This window comes from Geotrypetes seraphini, chromosome 5 (genome assembly GCF_902459505.1).
Source record: "Geotrypetes seraphini chromosome 5, aGeoSer1.1, whole genome shotgun sequence".
NCBI classification, from domain to species: Eukaryota; Metazoa; Chordata; class Amphibia; order Gymnophiona; family Dermophiidae; genus Geotrypetes; species Geotrypetes seraphini.
Window position 1 is genome coordinate 53,342,806 of NC_047088.1, and position 26,196 is coordinate 53,369,001.

Genomic DNA, 26,196 nt, shown 5'->3' on the forward strand with positions numbered 1-26,196 from the left:
GCCCTGCAAAATGATGGTAAGATTCCACAAAGGGAAAGGAAGACGCAAGGGAGGATGCAGACGAAGCGCCCCACATCCCCAATACACCTGAACACATCTTGAAGAGCAGTAAGTAAACTAGCGCCTCTGCACATTCGGAAACATGAAAGGCCTGCAACCAGAACTTTCAGAGAGGCCAATGCCAGAATTTTGTCTAAACCCTCCTGAAGGAAAGCCAGGACTACCGAACTGGGAACCTTCTCAGGTTCCACCAAATTCCTAGCACCCCACTGTGGGAAAGTCTTCCAGGTTTTGGCAGAAGAAGCCATAGGAGAGGGTTACTTTGAGCGCAAAGGAGTCAAAATAACTACCTCCGAATAACCACTCACCATCAAGGCTACGCACTCAAGAGCCATGCCATAAGACCATAATGCCGTGGGTTTTCCATGGACACCGGTCCCTGACTGAGAAGATATCGATGAAGAGGGAGACGGAGCGTCTTGTCCCACTGAAGATGTACGAGATCTGCATACCACGTGTGGCGAAGTCAATCCAGAGCCACTAGAGACACCAGGCCAGGATGCGTCATTCTCCAGCAGATGGCCTGATCAACCAGAGGCCACACGGAGACATCATGCAGGTACTCGTGAGCCAGCAAGGGCCAAACCAAAGCATCCAGCCCCAGCTTCCTCGTTGGTCAATGACCAAAAAGGCACCCGGCCTTCGAGATCTCTGCCGAAGCCGACAAGACCTTCTGGGGAAAACCCCAGCTCTTGTAAGATCAGACGGAATGCCTTCCTGCGAGAGGACCATGCTTCTGAGACCAGGAACTGTCAGCCAAAGAAGACTGCCGGAACATTGTCGATTCTAGCCCCATGGGAAGCTGAGAAAGAAAGAAAATGCACTTCCACCCAGTGGAACGCCGTCGATCTTTCTGGCCCAAGAGAGAGAGAGAACACTAGAACTCCCTCGTGATGTACATATGCTACTGCTGTGGCGTCAAAGAAACTTGCACCGCTGGCCTTTCTGCTGAAGCGCCAGATGATTGGTCAACCAACATTGTGAACCAGGAGTCCACTGTCCCTGAGTGGAATGAGCCCCTTGCAGTGAGCCCGCAACCCAATATGCTGGCATCCATCATAAGAATCATCCACTTTGAAAACCAAAAAAGCCAGCCCTGGCCGAGAGCCACCCCCTGAAGCCACCAGCTCAAATTGCTGCTAACTGGCTCCAACCAGGGGAGCGGCATCTGAAGAGAGAAACTCAGCGGAGATCACCAAGACAGGAGGGACTCCCGTCAAGAGCGCATGGGTGCTCTGGCCCAGGAGATCATCTCCAACAAGGCTGGCCAAATCCCCATAATGTGCAGAAAACCCAGGCTGAGAGAGTCAGACAGTCAAAGAGAACTGTGATCTGTTGATAAAAGTTTTGTCCACTGTCCCTGAGAAGGAACATATCATTCTGTCTGGAGACAAAAAGAAGCCCCAGAAACTCTAAAGACTGGGAGGATTCTAAGCGTCTCTTCCTGAACTTGCTAATGCCTGCAGCAGAGCCACTAAAATCCCCACCATACCTTCGTACCCAATGAGACCCAGATCACCCGCTGTCCCAGGAAGGGTGGATTTGGTCCCTCTGCAGGTGGAAAGCTGCCTCAACTACAAGCACTTTGATGAAAGTGCACGAGTCATTGTGAGGCTCATGGGGTAGAGCTGCACTTGAAATGCTGTTGAGGAACATGGGAACAGAAACCTGCGATGCCCTGGGCAGATGGAAATATGAAGGAAAACCTCTGTGGAATCCAATGGCACTAGAAACAGCTAGCACCGTGTACTCCATTGTCCATTCAGAAAAAGGGAATTCTCAAGAAATGGGTGACCGATTGTAGATCCAGAATATATCTCCAATCCTCTGAGCCTATCTGGCATGAGGAACTATCAAAAGTATCAGACTAAGCTCCCATTCGTGGTCTGGAACAAGTTCCAGCATCCCAAAGACTATGATATATTGCAGAATATCACAGACCCTGGACTCTGTTGCGGTCGACTTGCCACAGTCCAGAAACCAAGTCAGAGGTGAGCAAAGAAGGACTAATAAGTGTCCAATGAAAGTCGAGTCCACTCCTGACAAAACTGTAGAAGACAGCCTTTGAGTGCGGAAGCCATGCCTGATCCCTGGTGGCATTGGCACGTACTTCTCTTTTTTGTGTGTGTGTGAGGCGGAGCCACTGCACAGGAATCTGAGGATACCTGGAATTGGAACTGTGGCAACGTGAGCAGCAAAGAATGATCCAAGGAGTTCGGCGCTCAGACACTGCACCAGCAGAGAATGTACCAAGAACTCAAATGAGATCATAAAGGGTGCCCGGCACCGCAGCCACACCAACCAGCACCAGCGGAGGACAGGCATGCACCTCCACAGAGGACGCATTGTGCAGGCAGGAATGACAGACAGACGCGCAATAAAGGAAGTGGCCACCAATACTCAGCTACCTGGGGATGCTAGAAAGAAATAGTTTGCAACATAAAATCCACCTTGCGATCCTGAGAGTCCTGAAACCTCACTCCCCCTTAACTAGGAAGGGCTGTACAATGGAAAACCTGTGCCATAGCAGAATCTACCTCAGGCTGTTCAGACCTGCCAAAAATCAGGATTCAGATGATAAAGTGTAGACATAGCTTTGGCATATCGGAAAGAGCTTTCCGGGGATCACATTGTTCTGAAATCAGACCAAGGAACTGTGGACTGAATGGAAAAAGGAACAGGAGAACGGTCCAGGACCGAAGCCAGAGAATTGGAAGGTGGAAATTCCAAATGGATCTCTTTGAGAACATCAGCAGTAAAGAGGAACACAACAGCCCACTGCAAATGTGAAGAAAGATCAGCACCTCCAAATCTGGATGCTGAGGGCGGCCAAGGAGACCAGTCTCAGCAAAGGCATCAGCCAGATCCAAATTAAATACAGTGGCAGGAGACAGAAGAATCATAAAAACTACATGGCAACTTCTGCAATCGAGGTCAAGCATGACCAGACAAGAGAGCTCCCAAACAGGAAGCTTCACAGATGCCATAGACTGAAAAAGCCACAATGCGCCCACTCCACAACTATGGCAGGGCTCTGTTGAGGTAATTATGTCATGTCAAAAGAGTCCGCAGACTCGGAACGCAGGCGTACTGCTCCAGACTCCAAACAGTCTCCGAGCAAAATTTTCTTTGGAAGGCCTGGCTCCGCAGCTCAAGAGGACACGGAAGAGATGAAGTACAAAGCTCCCGTTCCATTCCCTGCTACACTATGGATATATGGTACACAATTGCTGATCCGGTGCTCATAGAGCACAATCGATGTCCACATTCAATAGATCAGTGGCTGGGGAGTCCATCCCAATCAATTGAGTCAAATTGAGGAGTTTTTGAGGCAGAAATAAAAGTTAGAAAAAAAAATCGATTTTAAAATCCAAGAAGGCCGCCGTCATGAATTTGCACTAGAGAGCTGCACGGGAACGGGGACGACGGGAAACAAAGCCCTCCCTCTCTCCGACATCAGCGCTGATGTCGGGAAGACTTCCGTTTGGCTCTGTGCTGCAGGCAGTGCAGGTAAGGAGGAGAGTAGCCTCGCGGTTCGAGTGGCTACCAAGGGAGGGGGCGGTCCGCCCCGCCCCGGTTGCAGCACAGCCGGCCAGGTCCCCTTACTTTTGTGGCACTTCCCCGACCGACCGACAACAGCCCCGGTCCGACAATCCTCCCTGCCCTGTAGCCGCGAATCTAAATTATCTTCTTACAGCAGCTGTAATAAGGTAATTTAGATTCGCAGTTAAGGGCAGGGAGGTTTGTCGGACCGGGGCTGTTGTCGGTCGGTCGGGGAAGTGCCACAAAAGTAAGGGGACCTGGCCGGCTGTGCTGCACCCGGGGCGGTAGAGAAGGAGGGGGGAGAAGGACGCTGAAAGGCCATGGGGAAGACGGGAGGGGGGGGAAGGACTCTGAAAGCACTTGAAGACAGAGGAGGGAGAAGGACGCTGAAAGCACATGGGGAATACAAAGGGGTGGAGAAGGACGCTGAAAGGCCATGGGAAGGGTGGGGGGGGAAGGACTCTGAAAGCACTTGTGGAAGACAGAGGGGGGAGAAGGATGCTGAAAGCACATGGGGAAGACAAAGGGGTGGAGAAGGGCGCTGAAAGGACATGGGGAAGACGGGAGGGTGGAGAAGGACGCTGAAAGGCCTTGGGGAAGACAGAGAGGGAGAAGGATGCTGAAAGGACATGGGGAAGCAGAGGGGGGAGAAGGACACTGAAAGCACATGTGGAAGACAGAGGGGGGAGAAGGACGCTGACAGGACATGGGGAAGATGGGGGGAGAAGGACGCTGAAAGGAAATGGGGAAGAGAGAGTAGGGAGAAGACGCTGGCAGGGAAGAAGACAGATGCCAGACTATGGGGGGAGCGGAGAGAAGAAGATGGGTACCAGACCAATTTGGAAGGGGGAAGAAAGGGAGAGGCACAGTAACAGAGCAAATGGAAGATGCAGAAGGAAGAGAGACAGTGGATGGAAGGAATTGAATGAGAACATGAGGAAAGCAGAAACCAGGCAACAAAGGTAGGAAAAGAATTATATTTCTTTTTTTTTATTTTGCTTCAGGATAAAGTAGTATATTAGTTGTGTTGATAAAAATTTATAAACATTAGAGGCTCTGGTAGAAACCCGTTTGCAAAGTATGTATTCTTCCCAATTAATATTTTCAAATTAATAAAGTATTTTTGCTTATTTGTAAATGGGTTTCTACCAGAGCCTTTAATTCAGTAGCATAATTAAATGAAATAACTATTTCTGAAGTTTATAGGGACGGGCGGGGACGGAGGGGATTCCTCGCGGGAACGGGTGGGGACGGAGGGGATTCCTCGCGGGGACGGGTGGGGACGGAGGGATTCCTCACGGGGACGGGTGGGGATGGGTGGGATTCCTCACGGGGACGGGTGGGGACGGGTGGGACTTTGGTGGGGACGGGTGGGACTTTGGCGGGAACGGGTGGAGACGGGTGGGATTTCTGTCCCCGCGCAACTCTCTAATTTACACCCAAAATGGCAAAACTAAACAAAATCTGAAAATAAAAAATAGCAATTTGGGGTCTGGGGAGGTGGGGGACCTAAACCCTACCCTCAGAAACTGTGAAAATGACTTTTAAATTGTTTTATAAGCCACTCCCGAAATTCCCATAGGAAATAATGGAGGTACTCAGAGTCTCAGCAGTGCCTGTCAGCGATTTTAACAGCAGCTGAATGGAAAGAAATGAATTTCTGCCTTAGAAACAGCTCCAAATGACCAGAGTAGAAGATCTTCAGACTGCCAGCTAACCGAACATAGACTATGACCTCCACTCCCACGTATCCTCGTCCATGCTGTCCGGGGCAGGAAAGGCGCATACAGCCTGCATTTGAAACCTGTGACAAGGTCACCAGTCAGCAGACTCCCGGGGAAATGGAACCCGAACCTATAAATGGTGTCACACAGTAGGCTGGCTCCACAGAGCTTTTCTGTGAAGCTTCAGTCCAGCACCGCAGGAACTGCATCCTTTCCTCCGACAAGGGACCACCGGGAAGGGTTCTCAAGGCACTGAAGCCACCAAGAAATGAATTTTAAGCATAAAAATTAAGAAGCAGAGCAACTGCAAAAGACTTCTGCACAGACTGCTTGCAGAAAATGAAACTAGATTTGTTTTCCAGCTCTCAGGATAAGGATGTGGAGCATGTGCTCAGAAAAATTGTGGATTTCTGTAATATCTGGACTGCAGGTTCAGATTAAACACCTAGCATATGGAATGCGGAAGGGACATGACAGAATATTTTTCTAAAACCATTTTTAAATGGTGTTTTGCACTTAACTTAGGTACCAATAGGGCACCTATTGGCACTTAAGTTAAGGTGGCCTATGTATTTATCTCAACATCTTAAAAAGAGTGCAAGACAGAAAGAATGTATAAGAGGAAGTGCCATCTCCCTCCCTTTCTCACACCTTAGAAGTATAATGACCCCTTAAAAAATGTAAGGCTTTGAAGCAATGGTCCTCTCAATATGAGTAAAATATTTCCTACTAAACTTTTGAGAGGTCTAAGCTAGCCATATATATTTAATAATTTATTTAAAAAATTTTGAAAATTTTTATTCTGCTTAAGACCTAAGTAAGTACCTGAGTACCTGAGTACCTGATTGTAAAAACCGCTTAGATAACCTTGATAGGCGGTATATAAAATCCTAATAAACTTGAAACTTGAAACTAAGAGGGGCATAATCAAAATCATCGCCTAATTCTGATTTTGGCCTAAGTCCCTCGGCGCACAAAGTAGACAGCAGGGAAACGTCCATTTTCGAAAAAAAGGTCAAAAATGTGGATTTTTCAAGAATGGCCTAACTGTACATTTAGCAGTTTAATCACCAAGACTGTCTTTTTGATCGTCCAAGTACCAACTTAGGCCGGTTTTTGGACTTTTTAAAAAATTATTAAAAATTCACAAACTTTAAACAGAATTTAACAAACATGATATATAGGTAATCCAGCCGCAGTGAACAGTAACACATTACTACTGTTCATTAGATCTCAAAACTGCCAAGTCCTATAAACCACATATAAAATACAGTGGTACCTTGGATTATGAGCATAATCCGTTCCAGGAGCATGCTCGTATATCAAAGCAAGTTTCCCCATAGTAAGTAAGGGAAGCTTGCTTTGATATGTGTCCACCCCCCACCTTCCCCCCCCCCCCAAGGCCAGCAGCACTGCTCCCCCCCACGAGAACCGGCATTGCTCCCCCCGAAGGTCCCCCCCCATGAACCGGCACCCTCCCACCCTGCGATCTGGCACACACCCCCCCCCCCCCCGCCACCATCGGGCACCCCCCCCCCCGCCGCGACCTGAGGTCTCCCCAACCCACCCGAACCCTCTTCTTACTTTTCTGTAGCCTCCGCAGCGGCACCGGCACCAGCATGTCCTGTGCGTGGTGCCGGTGCCTGAAGATCTGCTTCCTGTGCTGGGCCTTGAGAGTTCACGTTCGACGTGAGAGTTCCCGTTCGACGTGAACTCTCAGGGCTTGCACAGGAAGCAGATCTTCAGGCACCGGCACCACGCACAGGACATACTGGTGCCGGTGCCGCTGCGGAGGCTACAGAAAAGTAAGAAGAGGGTTCGGGTGGGTTGGGGGGACCTCAGGTCGCGGCGGGGGGGTGCCCGATGGCGGCGTGGGGGGGTGCCGGATCCCAGGGGAGGCGCTCGCAAATCGAAGCGCGCTCGGTTTCTGAGGCGCCGATTTTGCGAATGTTTTGCTCGTCTTGCAAAACACTCGCAAACCGGTGCACTCTTAAACCGAGGTACCACTGTATATGGAAAAGGTGAAAATTTGGGGTAACAAAGCCTGTCAAGTTTATCTTCTGAGTTACTCTCAATTTCTTGTTGTTTATGTATGCAAAGCACAATTATAAGCATAAGCCATTCCCAAGTAATTTCAGCCTTCTAGAAAGCACAATTATGGCACCCTACCCTGGAGCATTTTACTGAAATAGCAAAATATTCTGAAAAGTCTATTTTTTGTTTTTGTTTTGTTTTTAAGTCACCACCCTGCAGTCAAAGAACAATAGTTATTTCCTGAATCCTCCCTGTTGAAATGTTTCAACTAGGTCAGTGCAGAAAGGATTCTACCCCCAAAACAACTAATGGGATTGCAAATGAATTCCACCCTCAAATACACCATGGGCTAGATTCACTAAGCTCACCAATCGTGTCCTGCCCAGTTTGCAACTTCCAACCCGATTCACTAACCTTCTACCTGATCCGATTCGCACATGCAAATGAGGGGAAATGGCACGCAAAGTCGGAAGGCAGCGATTCACTAAACAGAAGATGGAACGATGGCCGATCCAAAAAGAAGCTACTGCTGAGGACCTGTCACTCACATCATTGCCAATTGTCCTGCTCTCTGCCGCCCTAAAATCCCAGCCCTGCAGCCCTAAAATAAAACATTTTAAACACATCTCACTTGTGCAAAAGGCACAAGAAGAAAAGCTCTGCTGACTCTCTTGCTCTCTCCCACCCTGTCCCTGCAGTGCAAGCCATTGGTTTTAACACACGGTTTTAACCCGTGGGTTAAAAGCACGTTCTGTTCCTGGTGCAATGTTTTCTGTTCCAGCGTGCTCTGTTCAATTTCTGAGATGGTTGAGAAGGGAGCTCTGGACCACTTGAAATGGAATGACGATTCAGACAGTAATTTAAACTACTGGATCCAGTTTAGACTAGAGTAATAAAAAGTTAATACACTTTTTTAAATTGAAATTTGTACTTTATTATCTTGTAAGAATTTATAGTCTCAGCAGCGTAACTAACTATTTAAAAGTATTAATTGTATTTGTCATTGGAGTGTTGAACTAAGAAAGAACTTTACACCACACATAATTTACTGTTTATTGTTTGTTTTAAAATTTAATTCTGGCACAGGTTAAAAATTACAAGGCATAAAAATGTTGGTTAGTAGTAAAGGAATTGTGTTAAGCATACTACATATGTATTTAACATAAGAACTTAAACCGTGCCTCTGCTGGGTCAGACCTGAGGTCCATCATGCCCAGCAGTCTGCTCACGCGGCAGCCCATCAGGTCCAGGACCTGTATACTAGCCCTCTATCTATACCCTTCTATACCCTTTTCCTTCAGAAAATTGCCAATCCCTTCTTGAACTCCAATACCGTACCCTGTCCTATCACTCCCTCTGGAAGCGCGTTCCAGGTGTCCACCACCCGTTAGGTGAAGAAGAACTTCCTAGCATTGGTTCTGAATCTGTCCCCTTTTAATTTTTCGGAATGCCCTCTCGTTCTTGTAGTTGTCGAAAGTTTGAAGAATCTGTCCCTCTCCACTTTCTCTATGTCCTTCGTGATCTTATAAGTCTCTATCACATCCCCTCTAAGTCTCTGCTTCTCCAGCGAAAAAAGCCCCAGTCTCTCTAATCTTTCAGCGTGAATGTTTTCCATACCTTTTATCAAACATGTCGCTCTCTTCTGAACCCTATCGAGTATCGCCATATCTTTCTTTAGGTACGGCGACCAATATTGGACGCAGTACTCCAGATGCGGGCGCACCATCGCCCGATACAGCGGCAGGATAACTTCTTTCGTTCTGCTTGTAATACCCTTCTTGATTATTCCTAGCATTATATTCGCTTTCTTAGCAGCTGCTGCGCATTGTGCTGACGGCTTCATTGTCATGTCCACTATTACCCCCAAGTCCCTTTCTTGGGAACACTCGCTCAATAACAGCCCTCCCATTGTGTAGCTGTACCTCGGGTTTCTGCTTCTCTACATTGAACTTCATCTGCCATCTCATCGCCCACTCCCCTAGTTTGTTCAGGTCCCTTTGTAAATCTTCGCAGTCCTCTTTAGTCCTAGCCCCATTAAATAGCTTGGTGTCATCTGCAAATTGTATTACTTCGCTCTTCGTCCCCGTTTTTAGATAATTTATAAATACATTGAATAGCAGCGGTCCAAGCACCGACCCCTGCGGAACACCACTCATGACCTTCCTTCAGTCCAAGTAGTGGCCCATCACTCCTACCCTCTGCTTTCTGCCCGCAAACCAATTCTTGATCCATCTGTGTACGTCTCCTTCCACCCCATGGTTCTTTAGTTTCCGAAGTAGGCGTTCATGGGGTACCTTGTCAAAGGCTTTTTGGAAGTCTAAGTATACAATGTCTATGGGGTCCCCTTTGTCCATCATTTGTTAATTCCTTCGAAGAAGTGCAATAAGTTCGTCAGGCACGATCTTCCCTTGCAGAAGCCATGTTGGCTTGTTTTCATAAGTTTATGCCTCTCTAGATGCTCCTCGATGCTATCTTTTATCAGCGCTTCCGCCATTTTTCCCGGAACCGAGGTCAGACTTACCGGTCTGTAGTTCCCCAGGTCACCTCTCGATCCCTTTTTAAAGATGGGCGTAACATTGGCTATCTTCCAATCCTCCAGGATCACGCCTGTTTTCAGGAATAGATTACAAACCTGCTGTAGTAGTTCCGCTATTTCCTCCTTTAGTTCTTTCAATACTCTAGGGTGGATTCGGTCCAGGCCCGGCGATTTGTCAGTTTTTAATTTTTCTATCTGCCTGTGTACGTCCTCAAGGCTTACTTCCATGGATGTTAATTTCTCTGCTTAGTCTCCTTTGAAGATTTGTTCAGGTTCCGGTATGTTGGATGTGTCTTCTTTTGTAAACACTGACGAAAAGAACATGTTTAGTCTTTCCGCCACTTCTTTCTCCTCCTTCACCACTCCCTTCCTATCTCCATCATCCAGTGGTCCCACCTCCTCCCTAGCCGGCTGCTTCCCTTTAACATATCTGAAGAACGGTTTGAAATTTTGTGCTTCCCTAGCTAGCCTCTCTTCATATTGTCAAAACTTGTGTTGGTCCATGGTGATTTAACCACTGCCAGTTTATTCAAACTGACAACCCCATCACCAAGAGATCACACCCAATAGCCAGACAAGTCCTGCCACAGACGGGTAGGTGGGTTTCTTAGCCAAGATTTCCAAGCCTTAAGTGGATTTCTTTATAGTTCCCAAGCCACAGTCACACTTTATTCATTGCATAATGTTATGAAATTTATCTTCAATGAGTTGAATTGTTGATTCTGTAAATATATATTGTCGATAGATACAAGGGTACAGTCGTATATATAAAAAAATACAAAAAAAAAAAAAGTACTGTATATTTAGTTTAGCAGAAAAACCACATTCATACCAAATCAAAGCAAAAAAGACTTTTATATATAGGCCAGACATCACGTGCTTTAACAATTAGATTGACAGAACATAAAAGCTGCTTGAATACTCATAAACTGTCAGCCCCGATGATAGCTCATTGTGTAGAACCTCAACACAATTTTAATAATCTGAGCTGTTGGGTAATTGATAAACTGGTTCCATCGTTAAGTTGAGGAGATATTAGAAGACTATTATGACAAAAGGAACAGCAATGGATTAGTCAATTACAAACCTTGGATCCTTTAGGTTTGAATACATTTTATGAATGGCAACCGTTTTACTGAGAGAATAAGATCCTTGATGTTAAGTTTTTCAACAACAGCTTTACTGAAACAAAAATGCCTGTGATTCTATGTCTTTAACAACAATACATTGGCCCTGTCATATATTTTGTTTTTCACTGATGTTTTTTTTATTATTTCTTTGTTATATTTTTGCTTTTTGCTTTTTCTTTTTTATGAAAGCAATGGTTGATTTATAGTTTTTTTTTCCTTCTTACCGGCTGGTGCTTAGCATTTCACGCATCGCTTTCGTGAATACATAATGATGCCTGGCTCTCTTTTTTAGAATGAGCTAGGCGCGTCTCTCAGTCCCGCAGCCATTTTGATGGATGCCATTTCTGCTTGTTTGCGGTGTGACAGCGCTTGGAGAGAGTAATATCAAGTAAACTACATACTTGTTTTCACCTGAAGTAACCTTGATAGGGCGAAACAAAAGTGTTTTCTGCCAGGAAGAGGAATAAGCATTCTAGAATATTAGATGAAGAAACTGCTTCTGCTTTGAGAAGAGAGTTTTTCAAGATAAGTTTACCAAAGCCTTCACACACGCTTTAATATTAATTGAAATATTTTTTTGCTCCTAGCTGTAGTCATTACACAATTGTTTTATGCAAAATTAACCCTTTGCTCATACACAGTGATGAATATGACAGAAAATGAATTTTGAAAATTAAGCCTATGAAATGAAAGGAGAGATTGAATAAATATATTTGTACGGAGTTTTTTTCAGACCAGTGATGATAAGGGTGGCTTAGGGTACTGTGTAGTCCTGGCTACCCGTGTATGAGGTCTGTTTTTCTCTGTTTTTTGTACTTATTACTTTTCTGTCTTTTTTGCTTTGATTTGGTATGAATATGGTTTTTCTGCTAAACTAAATATACAGTACTTTTTTTGTGTATTTTTTAATATATATTGTCGACCAGTTACTGTGCTTGGTGCAGGCAGAATTGCAAAAATGTGGTCTTCAGAAATCCAACAAGTGTCCATCCTAGAAGGTCAACGAAATGAGTAAATTGGACCATGAGGATGCATGAAATTTATGAGTGCATCATACTCTTCAATTGATGTCTCGCAAATGTTTCCAACCCATTTGTTATTATAAACACATGCTATGTATTGCTCAGGTTGAAGATTTTCTATTTTTAGAGAAGCATTAACTGGAGAGTCATCCAGTGAACCAATAGTTGCAATGAATGATGAACAATCATTTGATACTCGACTCACATGTATCTTATGTATCCCATCAGGGATAAACTGATGATTTCCACGAGTTCCAGCAATTGTAGAAGCAGTTCCAAATCTTCCTTCTTGATTGAATTTAGCAGACTCAATCTCTTCTTTTGAAACAAACAAAAACTTGATTTTTGTCAAATTTTGGTCACAAAACTTAAACAGGTCACTTGGTGAAAGAATTTGGTCTTCTTTTGGCCGTTGTAAGCTTGCACATGCTGCTAACCTTTTAGCAGTTCAAATTTCATCACAGTGTGACTTACCATGGCTAATGCCAAAGAAATTCCATTCAGCATGAATGCCAAAGTCAGAATAGTGATAGCAGAGATTAACAAAGTTTTTAAAGTTTTTGTATTGTGCAGCAGAGCTATCACTGAAATATATTATGTACTTAACATTTTCAGAAAGTAAGAATCAACTTTTCCAAAAAAAGTACACTGCCTCTGTATCATGCCTTAAGCTGTCACTAACGATACAAACACTCAGGCATTGAATTTCACTGTTAAGGTGGAAATAGAAGACAAAAGGGTGCAAAGTGGCTTGGCTATTTTCCCAATGGAAACCCTGAACAGCATCTTGAAAAACAAGGAATAATTTTCAGCAAAATCCATTAGAATAACAAGTTCATCAGGATTTAAATTTTCTTTGACTGTTTTCAAATAATGTGTTTGATGTTTCGAAATGTAATGATGTATTGAAAGATATGGAATCTTTTCAGCAAGCACAGCTATAAAATATTTGACCGCCATTTGTTTCACATCTAGAGTTGCACGATCTATTTGGACCCACTGCTTGAATTCAATCATTTCTTCAGGATTAATATCCTTGTATTCATTGAAAAGGTAGGCTTCAAGTGCACCTTTAAGAAGACACTCATGACACCTGTGGAGCATACAATTTTTTGACTCCAAATTGCAAACTGTTTTTCCCATTATATCCTTATAATCATCCTTGACTATGCTGCTTGAAAGCATCAGCTTAACATTCTGATGTGCAGAGCATACACAAACTGAGTGCATTCCAGATGAACCAACAATGACACACCATTTTGGTCTTAATTCACAGAACTTTGAGAAACTCAACTCTGAGCCATTTTTATTGCAATATTCAACAAACATCTCTTTCAGATTGCTTAGCAGCAATCTCTTTTGCTTTTGAACTTTTTCCTCCCCATCAACTCTGATTGAAATTATTCATTTTTCTAGGACTCATCATCTTCACAAAAGTTGGACACCTTTTTTGTCACATCATCTGAAAGTGATTTGCCTTTTTTTTTTACTTGGCATTGCTAGTATGCCACTTTCTATTTTAAGCTGTCTTGCTTGTCTAACAATTCTTGTTGAAATTTAGAAGACATTTTTTCAATAGACCAGCTCTTTGGAACTAGTGTAAGGATTTGTCATTTTTCTGCACGACTTGAAGTCAAGTTTAGTTTTTCTTTTAAGCAAAGTAAAAGTTCAGCATAATCTGAACAGGTTTGACATTGATGACTGCAGTTACTGCAAGGTCTTTGCAAAACTTCATCAGGTTCAAAACCACCCACAGAGGTAATATGACGACTCAGTGAGGTTTGTGCTTGAGAAACTTTGAATGGCTTAGTGTCATAAGTTAGGGTACCTACTTGCCAAGTTTCATTAAAATTGAAGATGGTAAGGTGGGGACCCCAGTATAACTAACCATAAATCTAGGGAAAAAATAAAAACAAATTGTAAGAACACTAAAATGTATTATTTTGATTCACCATGTCAGTAGCCATGTCAAAAATGCAAACAAATGAAGGCAAAGCAAAAAAATCCTACACACTTGCACAGAAAATTATAAAGCACATTAATGAACCTTAGTAAAGCAACTTTAGTAAAGACTACATAATATAGTTTTGTGTTATAAATATTCACCCTGTGGCATAAAACTAATTTAATTGGAAAGGGAATAGATGAGTCCCTGATGTTTTTCAAGCTCATATACCAGCTTATAAAATAAAATAAAAGACAGAGAGAGAGAGAGACATCAGATAGCTCGGGAAACAATGGTTTCTAACTGTTTATACAGACATCTAGTACAAAGATGGCATTTAAGTCTTAGGAATAACACTTAGCAAATTAATTGTATTACAGAATGTGCTGCCTCTACTACAGAAGAAAGAGAGAGAGATCAGGAGGGATGCCCAGTCCCTCCTGCCAGAACTCACACCCCCCATGTATTGTCAGCAGGAAGGATGGCCAGTCCGTCCTGCCGGAACCCAAGTACCCACCTTCCTGTATATCGCCAGCAGGAGGGATGGCCAGTCCCTCCTGCCAGAACCCCCCCCCCCCAATACATCGTCAGTGATGTACAGGGGCGGAGACGGGCGGCCACATCTGCTTAAAATGTACGCTTCTACCAATGGCCTAGGGAGACATGTTTGGCTGCCTAGGTCTAGTTAAGGCTACTTCTGGGCCAAGCCACGCCCACTCCTAGTCTTAGGCAAGTTTAGGTGAGCTTGCGCGTCTCCCTAGGCTCCTGGCACCTCGGGAGGTTTTTTTTTAAAGAAAACGTGTATCCCGATTGGCTTGGTAGGCAGCACTTGGCCGCCTACAATCGGGACGCTGTTTATAGAATCCGGGCCTTAGTTTAGTGTGCTCATGAATGCTGCGATGAGAGTTAACACCCTGGTTGTCCGAGGGCTTCAGACAAAAGAGTTGTCTGAGGGCTTCAGAAAGAAGATTGTAGCAGCTTATAAATCTGGTTAAGGGATTAGAAAGATCTTGAATGAATTTGACATTAGCCATTCCATGGTCTGGAAAATAGTGTACAAATGGAAGACTTTCCAAACAACTGCCAACATGCCCAGGTCTGGCCATCCAAGCAAGCTGACCCCCAGTGCAGACCACAAGATGCTAAAAGGTCTCCAAAAACCCTAAAATGTCATCACAGGACCTACAGCAGGCTCTTGCTACCATTGATGTGAAAGTGCATGCCTCTACAATCAGAAACATTTTTATTTCTCTAAATCTAGTATTGGTTTAAGTGAGGTTTGGGCACTTGTATCAGTCTTTGAGAAAGTTTCAGATATTGGTCTTGTTTGGGAGATTGGGTAAAAATACGAGGGTTATGTATTTTGTCATGGAATGTATTGGGCAACTCTCTTCACTAATCAAAAGAACTAAGAGCCTTGCATCGTCATCAAGTAGATACTGTTTGCTTGCAAGAGACCTACTTTTCTGAACATCAAAAACTACAGAAGCAAAAGGAGAAAAAGGTAATTTTTGTGTTCTGCCATGCATGGAGTGGAAAGGCAGTAGTTTAGCCAGACATACTGTTTTGGGTGGGCCTGAGTCCAAAGTGGGTGGGTACACAATTCCATATCCCCCTTCACCGTTGCAACCCTCAAAAAAATACGAGTGTGTAAAGGGGTACCCAAGCCCCGTCAACTGAAGAGATCCTCTGGTGGCCAGAACAAGTCATGCCCCTACCTGCTGGCAGCAGTATTGTATATGCCCAGTCGCACCAGCCTCTCCCATCCTGCACATGCATGAAAAAGCATGTATGTGGAGGAGACAACGCCACCACCTGTAACAAGTTACCTTTACTGGCCACAGGAGGACTTTGGGGGCAAACAGTTTGATCCTCTAAGAGACTAATCAGGTATATGATCACCTTTTGGATAGGACCTCAATACATAGAACAGGTTTGCCAGGATGCAACAGAGGTCTTCCTTATCTACTAGACATTGGGCAGGTTTTCGATATGTATCACTCTTGAAAACTCTCACGTATACACTAGTTAAATTGTACCAACTTGAAACTGCAAGACTTCCAAAGCTTTCTGCACAGTGCAACTCAAACTTAGAGAGCCAAATTGTGATATAGATATGGAAGGCATATTGTTTGAGAGGCAGCTCAGCATTAGGTGCTAGACTCCCAAGCACAGCAGCTGCCTGAGAGTGACTTGAGACACAGAGACAAACTGATTGAGGGGGGAGGAGTGAAAGAAAGACTGGAGGAGATCAAGGCCATAGTGATAAGTGAAATAGAGGCAATTATCTCTTTGCATCACCTATTGAGGGGGTGCTGTAACATAAGATGAAATATGCTTTGTGAAAAAGAGAGTGCCGACTCCTGTCCATGACTTGCGGAGGCACTTTAAAGATTGATTTTACTAAGATATTTTTGTCCACAGATATAATAGAGAAAGAGCCTTATTAAATCACTTTCTCAAAGAATTATGCAATAGTAACTTGCATGCTCTCTCTCTCTCTATTCTCTTCCTTCTTTCTTTCTTGCTTTCAGTATGTCAACATAAATTCAGAAATTTTGAATGTAACATTATGCATATTGTGATGATATAGTTTATACTTTTAGTTATAGCCCCCTCCCCCCTTTAACAAGGTAGGTTAGAATACTTCATTCACTAAGAGCATTCTGAAAATGCCTCAGAATATGAAATCTATGGGCATATTAGGTATTGTAGGTAAATTTTTATTATGATATAAACTTCAAATTCAAGATGTGTTAGGCAGTTTAAATTAGCTAAAATGTCATTGAAAGCCCTCATGTATACTTGTCCTGTTTTGTTTTAAAACTATGCTATTCTAAGCAGGTTTTACCACGTACAACTTCTGCAAATGTGCTTCAGTACTGTAGGTGTAAATTTCTTTTTCTAGGGGTTTAATCATAGTATACATGACAGCCTGTTATAGCCATTGTAGTAATAAACATAGAAAGTAAGGAAAATACTGTGTTTAAACAGTTGCCCTAGGTGTAATTGAAAACCAAAATCAAGTTACCTGTGGCGTTTTTGAAGATACCATTACTAAAGTGCCACAGTAAAATAGCTGTTAAGTGCTTAAAAGATAACAATTCTGGCACTGCACTTACAGCAGTAATCTAAGCAATAATACACAACAGGGGATGTGTTATAATATAATTACACACACCTGAAGTTGTTGCTGGATATGAGCTCACAAGCCATAAGTTGCTGAATGAACTTTGAATGATTTTAAACTGTTTTTTAAATGTATTCATTCTGAATTTCTCAGTATGAAGTACAATAGCATGTGACATTATAAAGGCTTGTTTAAATCTTTCTGCAGGAGTGGTTAAAATGAATAGGCATTAGGAGGGTAAAGCACTAACCTGTGATAATTTTGAACAGTTACTATTGGGTACTTTTTGTTAAAGTATGTAGTTTAAGTGCACAGTAACAGGTCCAGGGATGCTGTTATCAGGAGAAATCAAAATCTTGTTCCCATTCTAACCTGTTCTGAATGAAAAAGGAGGTTAGTACAGGGGAAACCTGCAGGGCTGGAAACATTGTTTAGCAGGTTGGCTTCCATTTATTTGGAATCTATGGTAGTACAATAACCACATGATCACAGTTAAGAACTGGCAGGAATGCTGCACTCTAGCCTGGACTGTATACTTTAGAGGCTTATTATCTCACTAGTAAGACTTCTGACAAAAACAAACCAGTCATCAACAAAATGAGACTGTTCAGGGCATAAGATGCTTTTATTATTATTATAACAAATGGCCTCAAGGTTGCTGCAGTAGTAGATAAGGCACTTCAATATCTTTCACCAGAACATTAACTACCAGAAAGTATCCTCTGAACTGGGTATGCATCTATATACAGTATATAAAAGTGTGTAAGCATGCGTGTAAGCGTGGACAGATTTCAACCAAACTTGATATACGTATGACTATGTGGAGAAAAATACTGTGGGGGTGGAAGGGGGTGACATGTAAAAATTATCAAAAACAACATATTTTAGTGTCTACCCCAGTGTTTTCGGCCTCACTGACATGAATACTCAGCATAACTCTGAAACGCATGGAGAGATTTCAACAAAAATTGGTATACATATGATTTACTATCCGGGGAAAAATATTGTAGGGGTGGGAAGGGGGTGACATGTAAAAATTATTGGAAACAACAGTTACTGACACTCCCGATAACGTTTAAGTCCAAGTTCAGCCCCATAGAGAGGGACATTCTTGTGGGATGGGGGGGCATGTGTGGGGTGGTGCAGTGGTTGGAGCTACAGCCACAGCACCCTGGGATTCTGGGTTCAAAGTCCACACTGCTCCTTGCGACCCTGGGCAAGTCATTCAGTCCCCCTTAGCCTCAGGTACTTTAGATAGATTGTGAGCTCACCGGGACAGATAGGGAAAATACTTGAGTACCTGATTGTAAAACAGCTTAGATAATCTTGATAGGCGGTTTATAAAAACCTAATAAACTTGAAACTTGAAATATCTGGGCAACGCCGGGTAATCATGAAGTTAAGTAATAAAATATTCAGTGATCTGGGGGCTGATACAGGAACACGTCTACCAGACAGCAATATCTGACGTTGAAGACCTTAAACAGTGTTTCATCTCTGTTTGGACTGAGCTGAAGTAAAAATTATGTTCTTACCTGTTAATTTTCTTTCCCTTAGACGCAGCAGATGAATCCAGAGACCAATGGGATAGCTCACATCTACCAGCAGGTAGAGATAGAGAAACTGATTAACAGGTGGTCCTATTGGCTGGCACTCCTCCTGTTTATCCAGTATAGCTCCTTGCCCAAGCATCCGTAACCATCAATAGGCATAGCATGTAAAAAACTTCTTTCCCATAACAAATCTCAAAATGCAATAATACAGAAAACAACCTGCCTTAATAACAAACTGCGAAAGTTGCAAAAGAAAAAAAACGAGAGACAATATCCAGAAAGGGTGGGGCTCTGGATTCATCTGCTGCGTCTAAGGGAAAGAAAATTAACAGGTAAGAACATAATTTTTTCTTCCCTAGCAACAGCAGCAGATGAATCCAGAGACCAATGGGATGTAGCAAAGCAATCCTCACTCAAGGGTGGGAAGCAAACGCCGCCTCCGCAACAACTGAAGCACAAAACGCCCCTATCGCATGCACCCCCACATCCAAGCAGAAATGCGGAGAAAAACCACTCTCGGAAGACCAATTAGCCGCGAGACAAATCTCCTCCAAGGAAAAACCTCTGGGCTGAGCCCAAGAAGTAGCCATCGCTCCGGCGGAATGGTCATGAAGTTCTTTCGCCAACCGCTTCCCTGCCAGCAAGCAAGCATAAAGAATGTCCTCCTGGACCCATTGAGCGATGGAGGCTTCGGACGCCGCCATACGTTTGAGGCGTCCCTTGAAGAATACAAAAAGGAGATATAAACAACTAAAAGTTGTTAGAAACTGAGCTCGCGGAGAACGCTACGTACGTATCAAAAAATGCAGTGAATAAAAGCACTGCTCCCAATTTCTCCTCCCAGGAAGAAGGAAGGAAAAGCAAGCATGACATAAAAGAAAGGATGACAGCCCCCTAGAAAGAAATAGTGGTACCATCCGAACTGATACCCCATATTTCGGAAATCAGAAATAGGAATCCACATTAAACAAGGCCTGCAACATAGAAAACTGCCGAGCTGAAGCCATGTCCACAAGAAACCCCATGTTCAACGGCACAGCCCTTTAGAGTCCCATAAGACAAGGATGAAATGAAGCCTTCGGTAAACTGAGAAGAAGTACGTGAAGATTGTACTCCAAACCGGGCTTTCTAAGAGGCGCATGAATATACCGCACTCTGTTTAGGAACTGAACTACGTGAAGCTGAGAAGTAAGCGAAGAGCAATATACCTAGCCCTTGTAACAAGCCAAGAATGGCACTAGAAGCTGAAGGGAATTGAACGCTAAGCCCTCAGCAATACACTTGTGCCAAAAAGGAACTCTGGAGTGGTCCAAACGTTAAGAAGCACCCAAGAAAGGAAAAACCTCCAAAAGGAAGTAGAAGCCACAGGACCGTAGCACCTGGATAAGAGATGAAACAACCTGCTTCGTATAACCCTTACACGTCAGCCATGATTTTTCAAAAAACTAGCTCGTTATACTAAAGTAGTACAAATATCCATGTTGATCGGACCCTAGGCGAGCAAAGCCAGAGATACCAGGAAACTTCTTAGTCCGGCTGTCGAAAAACTCATCAAATCCGCATAGTAAGGATGGCGCCGCCAATCCAGAGATTCTACAAATACTGTGCCCGGAAAGCAAGCTCGAGATGGCAAATCCAAGCCATCATCAGCCAGCGGAAAACACTGAAAAAGAGAAGGCAGAGGCGAGAAAGGAGCCATGCAGCTACCCCCTCTAACTCCCACTCCCTGGGCCCGCCGAAGAAGCTAGGAAGCTTAGAATTGAGAGACGAGGCCATGAGGTCTAGGTCAAGGAGATCTCATGTCCATAAAAAGAGCTAGAACGCCTGAGCCACAAATCTCAATAACCAGGATGCAGAAGATTACACTATTACTAACATGCACACTTTCCAGAGCGTACACAGCGCTGTACACTGTAACATACAAGAAATGGGCCATGCTCAGATTCCGCGGAGAGAAAGTCTATCCAAACTCTTATCCTGATCCGTAAAAGGATCTACCAACAGAAGACGAAGATGAGAGTCCACCCATTGAAGCAGACCAACTTCACCTGCCAACTGAGTACAACACCTACTGCCCAAGCTGTAGAGAAATACCCCCATCCTAATACTGACCAAAAGGACCCTCAGCGGCAATCCGGAAGAATGATCTGAAGCTCCAAAAAGGTAGCCTGACCCTGCTCAAGAGTAGAAGAATGAACAAGTACTGAGCCGCCTCTGAAGACCAGACTCCTGGAGCTGAGGATGGAAGCCACCGAGCCCCCCAACCCGACAGCCCGGGATGGTCGGTGGTCATGAGCTAGTCCAGCAAAGACCGAGGCATGCCTTGAAAAGAGAAATCGTGCTGAGCCACCAAATCATACAGAGCGATGCAGGAGGAGTATACCAAATAATTGGAGCCCTGAGATACCGGGAACCACCGGAACAAAAGCGACTGCTGTAGCGTAAGAAGGGGAAAGCAAGCCGGATCCCAGAAACTGTACAGAATCCCATACTCTTGGTCATGGTAAGCGAAGAAGAATACCAATCTGAGAACAAGACCCCACACCCAAGTCTCCGGAAAGAAACACATGTCTCTCCTATATGAATAAAAACATTACCCCGATATACCTATAAATAGTACAGGAGAAAAGAGCGCTGTGTAAATCCGAAGATGCACGTGTAAAGAACTGAGGAAAAGATACCACCCTTTTCGTGTCAGTCAAATGGCCCGACTGGAAGTCGTCCGAATCAAGCAGGCAGTCAAGAAGAAATTAGATGAATCGCCTGGTAGCGCCAAAACGGTACCACCGCCCACATCACCTAAAACGTTCGTGAAGCCTTGGGTAAGCGAAATGGCATGTGCCAAAACCGAAAGCGCTGCTCCAAGAGAGGCAGGCAAACCAAGTGCCGATTCGGAGTCCATAGAGAAAATGTAAATATACTCCCAGGTTGTCTTCAGAAATGTGTAACCCCGAGAAACTAATTCAGCCGAATGGGATCCAGCCTGCCCAATGCCCCCGTCTCGGGCACCATGCAGTAAGTGGAACAACGTCCCTTAGTTCCCGAAGAACTACAAGAACTGTCCTGAGGACCAGTAACACTGAAAAGGGAAACACAAAACATAGAGACTCCAAGAACGAACTGGAAACCTGAGGAGGATGCAAATATGCAAGCATCCTGAAAAATCTTCACAGCCCCCTGACCTGACATTATAGCATCTTCTCCCTCATGAGAAAGCCTGAAGAGTCATTGGAAGAAGTCAAGATCCCCTCAGAATGAAGTGCAGAAGGTCAGGGAATGGCAGGATGAGACTGTAGGATCTGCAAGAAGATTCTCCTAGGAAAAATCAAGTTTCACAATGTAAAGAGGAATGGACACCTGGAATGCGCTTCCAGAAGATGTAATAGGACAGAGTACGGTACCGAGGTTTAAGAAAGGATTAGACAATTTCCTGCTGAAAAAGGGGATAGAAGGGTATAGATAGAGGATTACTACACAGGTCCTGGACCTGTTGGGCCACCGCGTGAGCAGGCTGCTGGGCACAATGGACCTCAGGTCTGACCCAGCAGAGGCATTGCTTATGTTCTTATGTTCTTATACTAGAACCATGAAAACAGTACTAACCCCATGCAACATGAGCGAAATATGTATGTCCTTTAAAGTGAATACGTACTAGACTCAATCAAGATGCTGCATCTACCGCCCCGTGGAAAACAACAGCATCCTTACAGGTATCAGACAAAGCTCACATCGCTAATGAGAGCTTCAGGGATGAGGCTAACAGCCACATAGCGTGTGATCCTCCGCGGGTTTGATAGAATAGGTAACTGGCTCCTGGTTAAAAGGAGCTGTACAGCCCTTCCTGTCTAGTCGGGGGGCCCATCTAGCATGTGCCATGAGAAAATGGTGACAGGAGAAACCAGCGTGATAAGCATGGAAATCTGAAGTCCAGGCCCCCTCAGAAATAGAGAAAGAGAGTCCTGGCCGCAGGAAGATGCGCAGTGTCATTATGCCCATAGAGACAGCCCGAACTTGGAAACTGTTTGTACTACCTTTAGGCATATATATCCTGTGCCACTACTAGACACATGCAGCTCAGCACAGAGGCCCAAATAAGGACAGTTACCAACAGACAAAGGCTCAATCTGCAGGGACCCCAAGAGAGACAATGAGATACCTGTGTGAAATACAGGGCACTATCTTACTGCTGATCTCACCGTGCCGTGAGTTGCCGTATGTCGCCCCAGTCCGGAGACAAATCGAGACTAGGTGACCTAGCCCAGGTCAGAGTCTCTCTGGTAAACCCCTTGAGTGCTAACCCCAGAGTCCGATTAAACAAGCAGCTTCCTTCAAGGAAGTACAGCAGGAACACAGACATATAAATCTGCCCAAGCTTGTCCCAAAGCTGGTGAAACAAATACAACTTGTCTGAACCGGAAAGGAGAGAAGCCCCGGCATACCCTGACCAAAGTCAGCTGGAAACAAACTACCGGAACGCTGCAGCTCTCCCGCCATTGCCAGAGACCCAAGCGCACGCCTGATTCTCGCTGACACGTGGTCGCTGCATCAACGCTCCTAGAAACGTAGTCAGATTCGAGCCCCGCAAAATTTACCCTGCCGCGGCTTGCATAGAAAGAAAATCAGACTCGGAGAATAAGCAGAAGAACGGCCCATAGCGCCGGAAAAAAACATGTCCCATCTCATGCACGCTGCTATAAACCGGCACCTGCACAATCAGCTGCACATGACCGTGACAAACACCGATGAAAGAGAACCTCAGAATAAACAGGACTACTGCTGCACTGAAACCCAACAATGAGAACAAGTACGAGCATGAAATCGCACCGCTACTGCCGCGCTGTAACCAACAAGGAAACCAAGCGCGTGCATGCAAAGGGCAGGAAATCCCGGCTCCCTCCACGGATTTCTAGTCATAAAACTTAGCCTCAATAAAATATCCATACCTTAAATGTACGATGACCGAACCCACTGTACTAAGACTCCCAAACAGAACCTGAAGTTCAAACAATCGTAAAAGCCAGACATACTCACAAGCTTGTTGTTAGGGCCGGTTGAAGCCAGTTTGCAGCAAAAGCATGGCAGAATGTAGCAACTGTGGTCTCTTTTTTTTTTTTTTTTAACAGAGAAGGGAAAGAAGAAAAAAATTGAGACCCAGTCAGACCCTCTAGCAATGGAGGGAGGGTGAGACAGGGACCTGGGGGGGCCCAGGTGTAACCCCTAAAGCCGGCACCGTTCAGCCGGACACCCCTGTCTCACTGAAGAGAAAATCTCAACAGGAGAAATAGCCTTGCCAGCTCACTGAAGAGAAACCTCAACAGGAGAAACAGAATGGCAGTCTCACTGAAGAGAAACCTCAACAGGAGAAAATAAAGTTCCAGTCACAGCCAGAATTCAGGAGCTAGTTGAATAGTGACCTTTTCCTGCTGGGAGATAGAGAATACTGGATAAACAGTAGGAGTGCCAGCCAATAGGACCACCTGTTAATCAGTTTCTCTATCTCCGCCTGCTGGTAGATGTGAGCTATCCCATTGGTCTCTGGATTCATCTGCTGCTGTTGCTAGGGAATCAGGATTCAGAGCATCACTGACAAGTCCATTGATCAGTGGCAACCAAGGCTGAGGGTATGCCTTCATGCAAAGGGAGCGTACTTTGAATATCTGCTTAATTGAAACATTACTTTTTGATGTTACATTTTTCTGCAAGATGCACCATAAAACTTTTTGATCTGTTTTTATTCAGTTCACAATTTATTTTCACAAGGTACTGTTGTGGGAAATATTTACAATAATTTACATTAACTTCATTCAGGGCACGATGCACTACATTTCATAAGAATCGGCAGAGTTCTGTGGAAAATATGACAAAAACACATTTCAGTGTGGGGTTTTTTCAGTTCAGTGTATATAGGATGGTTGTATGATAGCACAAACATTAAGGGGTCCGTTTATCAAGCTGCAGTAGGGGTTTAACGCACGTAATATTGCATTAAACCGCCTGCTGCGCTAGCCACTAATGCCTGCATTGAGCAGATGTTAGTTTTTTAGCCAGCAGCAGGGGTTAGCACATGATGAAATGTCTGACGCACTAACCCCGCTAGCGCGGCTTGATAAAAGGACCCCTAAATCTTTGGTTAAACATAGAAGCAGATTTTACAAAGGGTATACAAATGGGAGTCGAGACATCCAGGTTGAGACATCTCAAGTTCTGCTAATGTTTTAAAATAGGATCTGATGATGTAGAGTCTATTTCACCATGTAGTTTCTGTGCTGGTTAAATGTGTCAGGATTATTTATTTTAGATTCATAATTGTCTAAAATATCAACAGGTCGATATGGGCACAAACAGCTGTTATGAAATAGCAACATAAAACACCAAAATGCTTGTCAGGCAAATTTAGGAACATAACTTTTTCTCCAAAGCTGTGCCAGTTTTTTCTATTTGAGGGGGGGGGGGAGACAAATGGAATGATCTCTTCTAATTCCAGCAGAGCACTGCTCAATAGGAGCATTTTTCTGAAACCCAGACATCCAGGATAGCAGGTATAAATCCACACACACCTTTTATGAAATTAGAAGCACACATTTTTAGCTCTCCTTCTCCCTATCATTTACAAAACAAAACCACATGAACATGCCACATGAACATTTATGGGTCCTTTTACTAAAGACAACAGCGCAGTAAATACTCAGACGCCTACAGGAATTGACTGTGTGCCAAATCAATAGCAAACACCACTGCATGCTGAGGAGCATGGATGATTCTCTACACTACTTTATAATTCCCTCCCATTTTTTTTCCTTTCTGCTATGCCAAAACACTGTGGAAGAGCCAGACTGCCTCCACCCTGAACAGCCAGGTCTCCAGTCAGCAATACTCTGACATTTTGGGGCGGACCCGCTATTATGGATGAATCAGAGAATGCCTTTCCATTAGTGCTGCCCAATTTCCGATTCAAATCGATTCACTTTGGGTAAATCAATTTGAATCGATTCATAAAAGGAAAAAAAGGGAAAAAAAAAATCAGGCTCGCCAATTCGTTGACCAACCCTCCTTCCCGTTCCTACAGGTCTCCTAAAGCAGGAGCGGCAGCGCTGCCTCTTGCTGGCCATCCACTGCCGCTTTTGCTCCTGCTTTAGTGGGCGAAAGAGGAGGGTCAGTCAGGAAGTGCTGCATAGGCCTTTGTAGCATCCTCCGGCTTCACCCTTGGCCTCCCGGTCTTACCTTCAGCTAATTAGGGCAGCCTGAAGAGGATCGCAGATGCTGTAGCAATCCTAAGAGGCTGCCGTCATCCTCCCTCTGCCGTGATCACGCCCCCGACGTAAGAGGAGGGGTGGGACCGTGGCAGAACGTGCTGCGGAGGTGAACAGCAGCCTGTTATGATCGCTACAGCATTGGCAATCCAATTCAGGCTGCCCTAATTAGCTGAAGGTAAGACTGGGAGACCAGAGGGGAAGCCAGAGGATGCTACAAAGAAAGGGAAAACATGCAGGCCTTTGGAGGGGGGGGGGAAGCCTGGTGT

The 26,196-nt window shown here is 44.5% G+C and overlaps 1 protein-coding gene across 7 annotated transcripts in view; it reads right to left on the reverse strand.

Annotated features, from left to right (window-relative positions):
- RPS6KA6 (ribosomal protein S6 kinase A6) overlaps positions 1–26,196 on the reverse strand; it is a 247,171-nt gene that overhangs the window by 181,676 nt on the left and 39,299 nt on the right. Inside the window, exon 1 of one of the 7 annotated variants that reach the window (XM_033946592.1) lies at positions 17,375–17,426. The exons of the other annotated variants lie outside the window; for them this stretch is intronic. The gene's annotated coding sequence lies outside the window, so the exon portion shown is untranslated. Of the gene's footprint in view, positions 1–17,374; positions 17,427–26,196 lie in introns of those variants that run through there. 7 annotated transcript variants of the gene reach the window in all.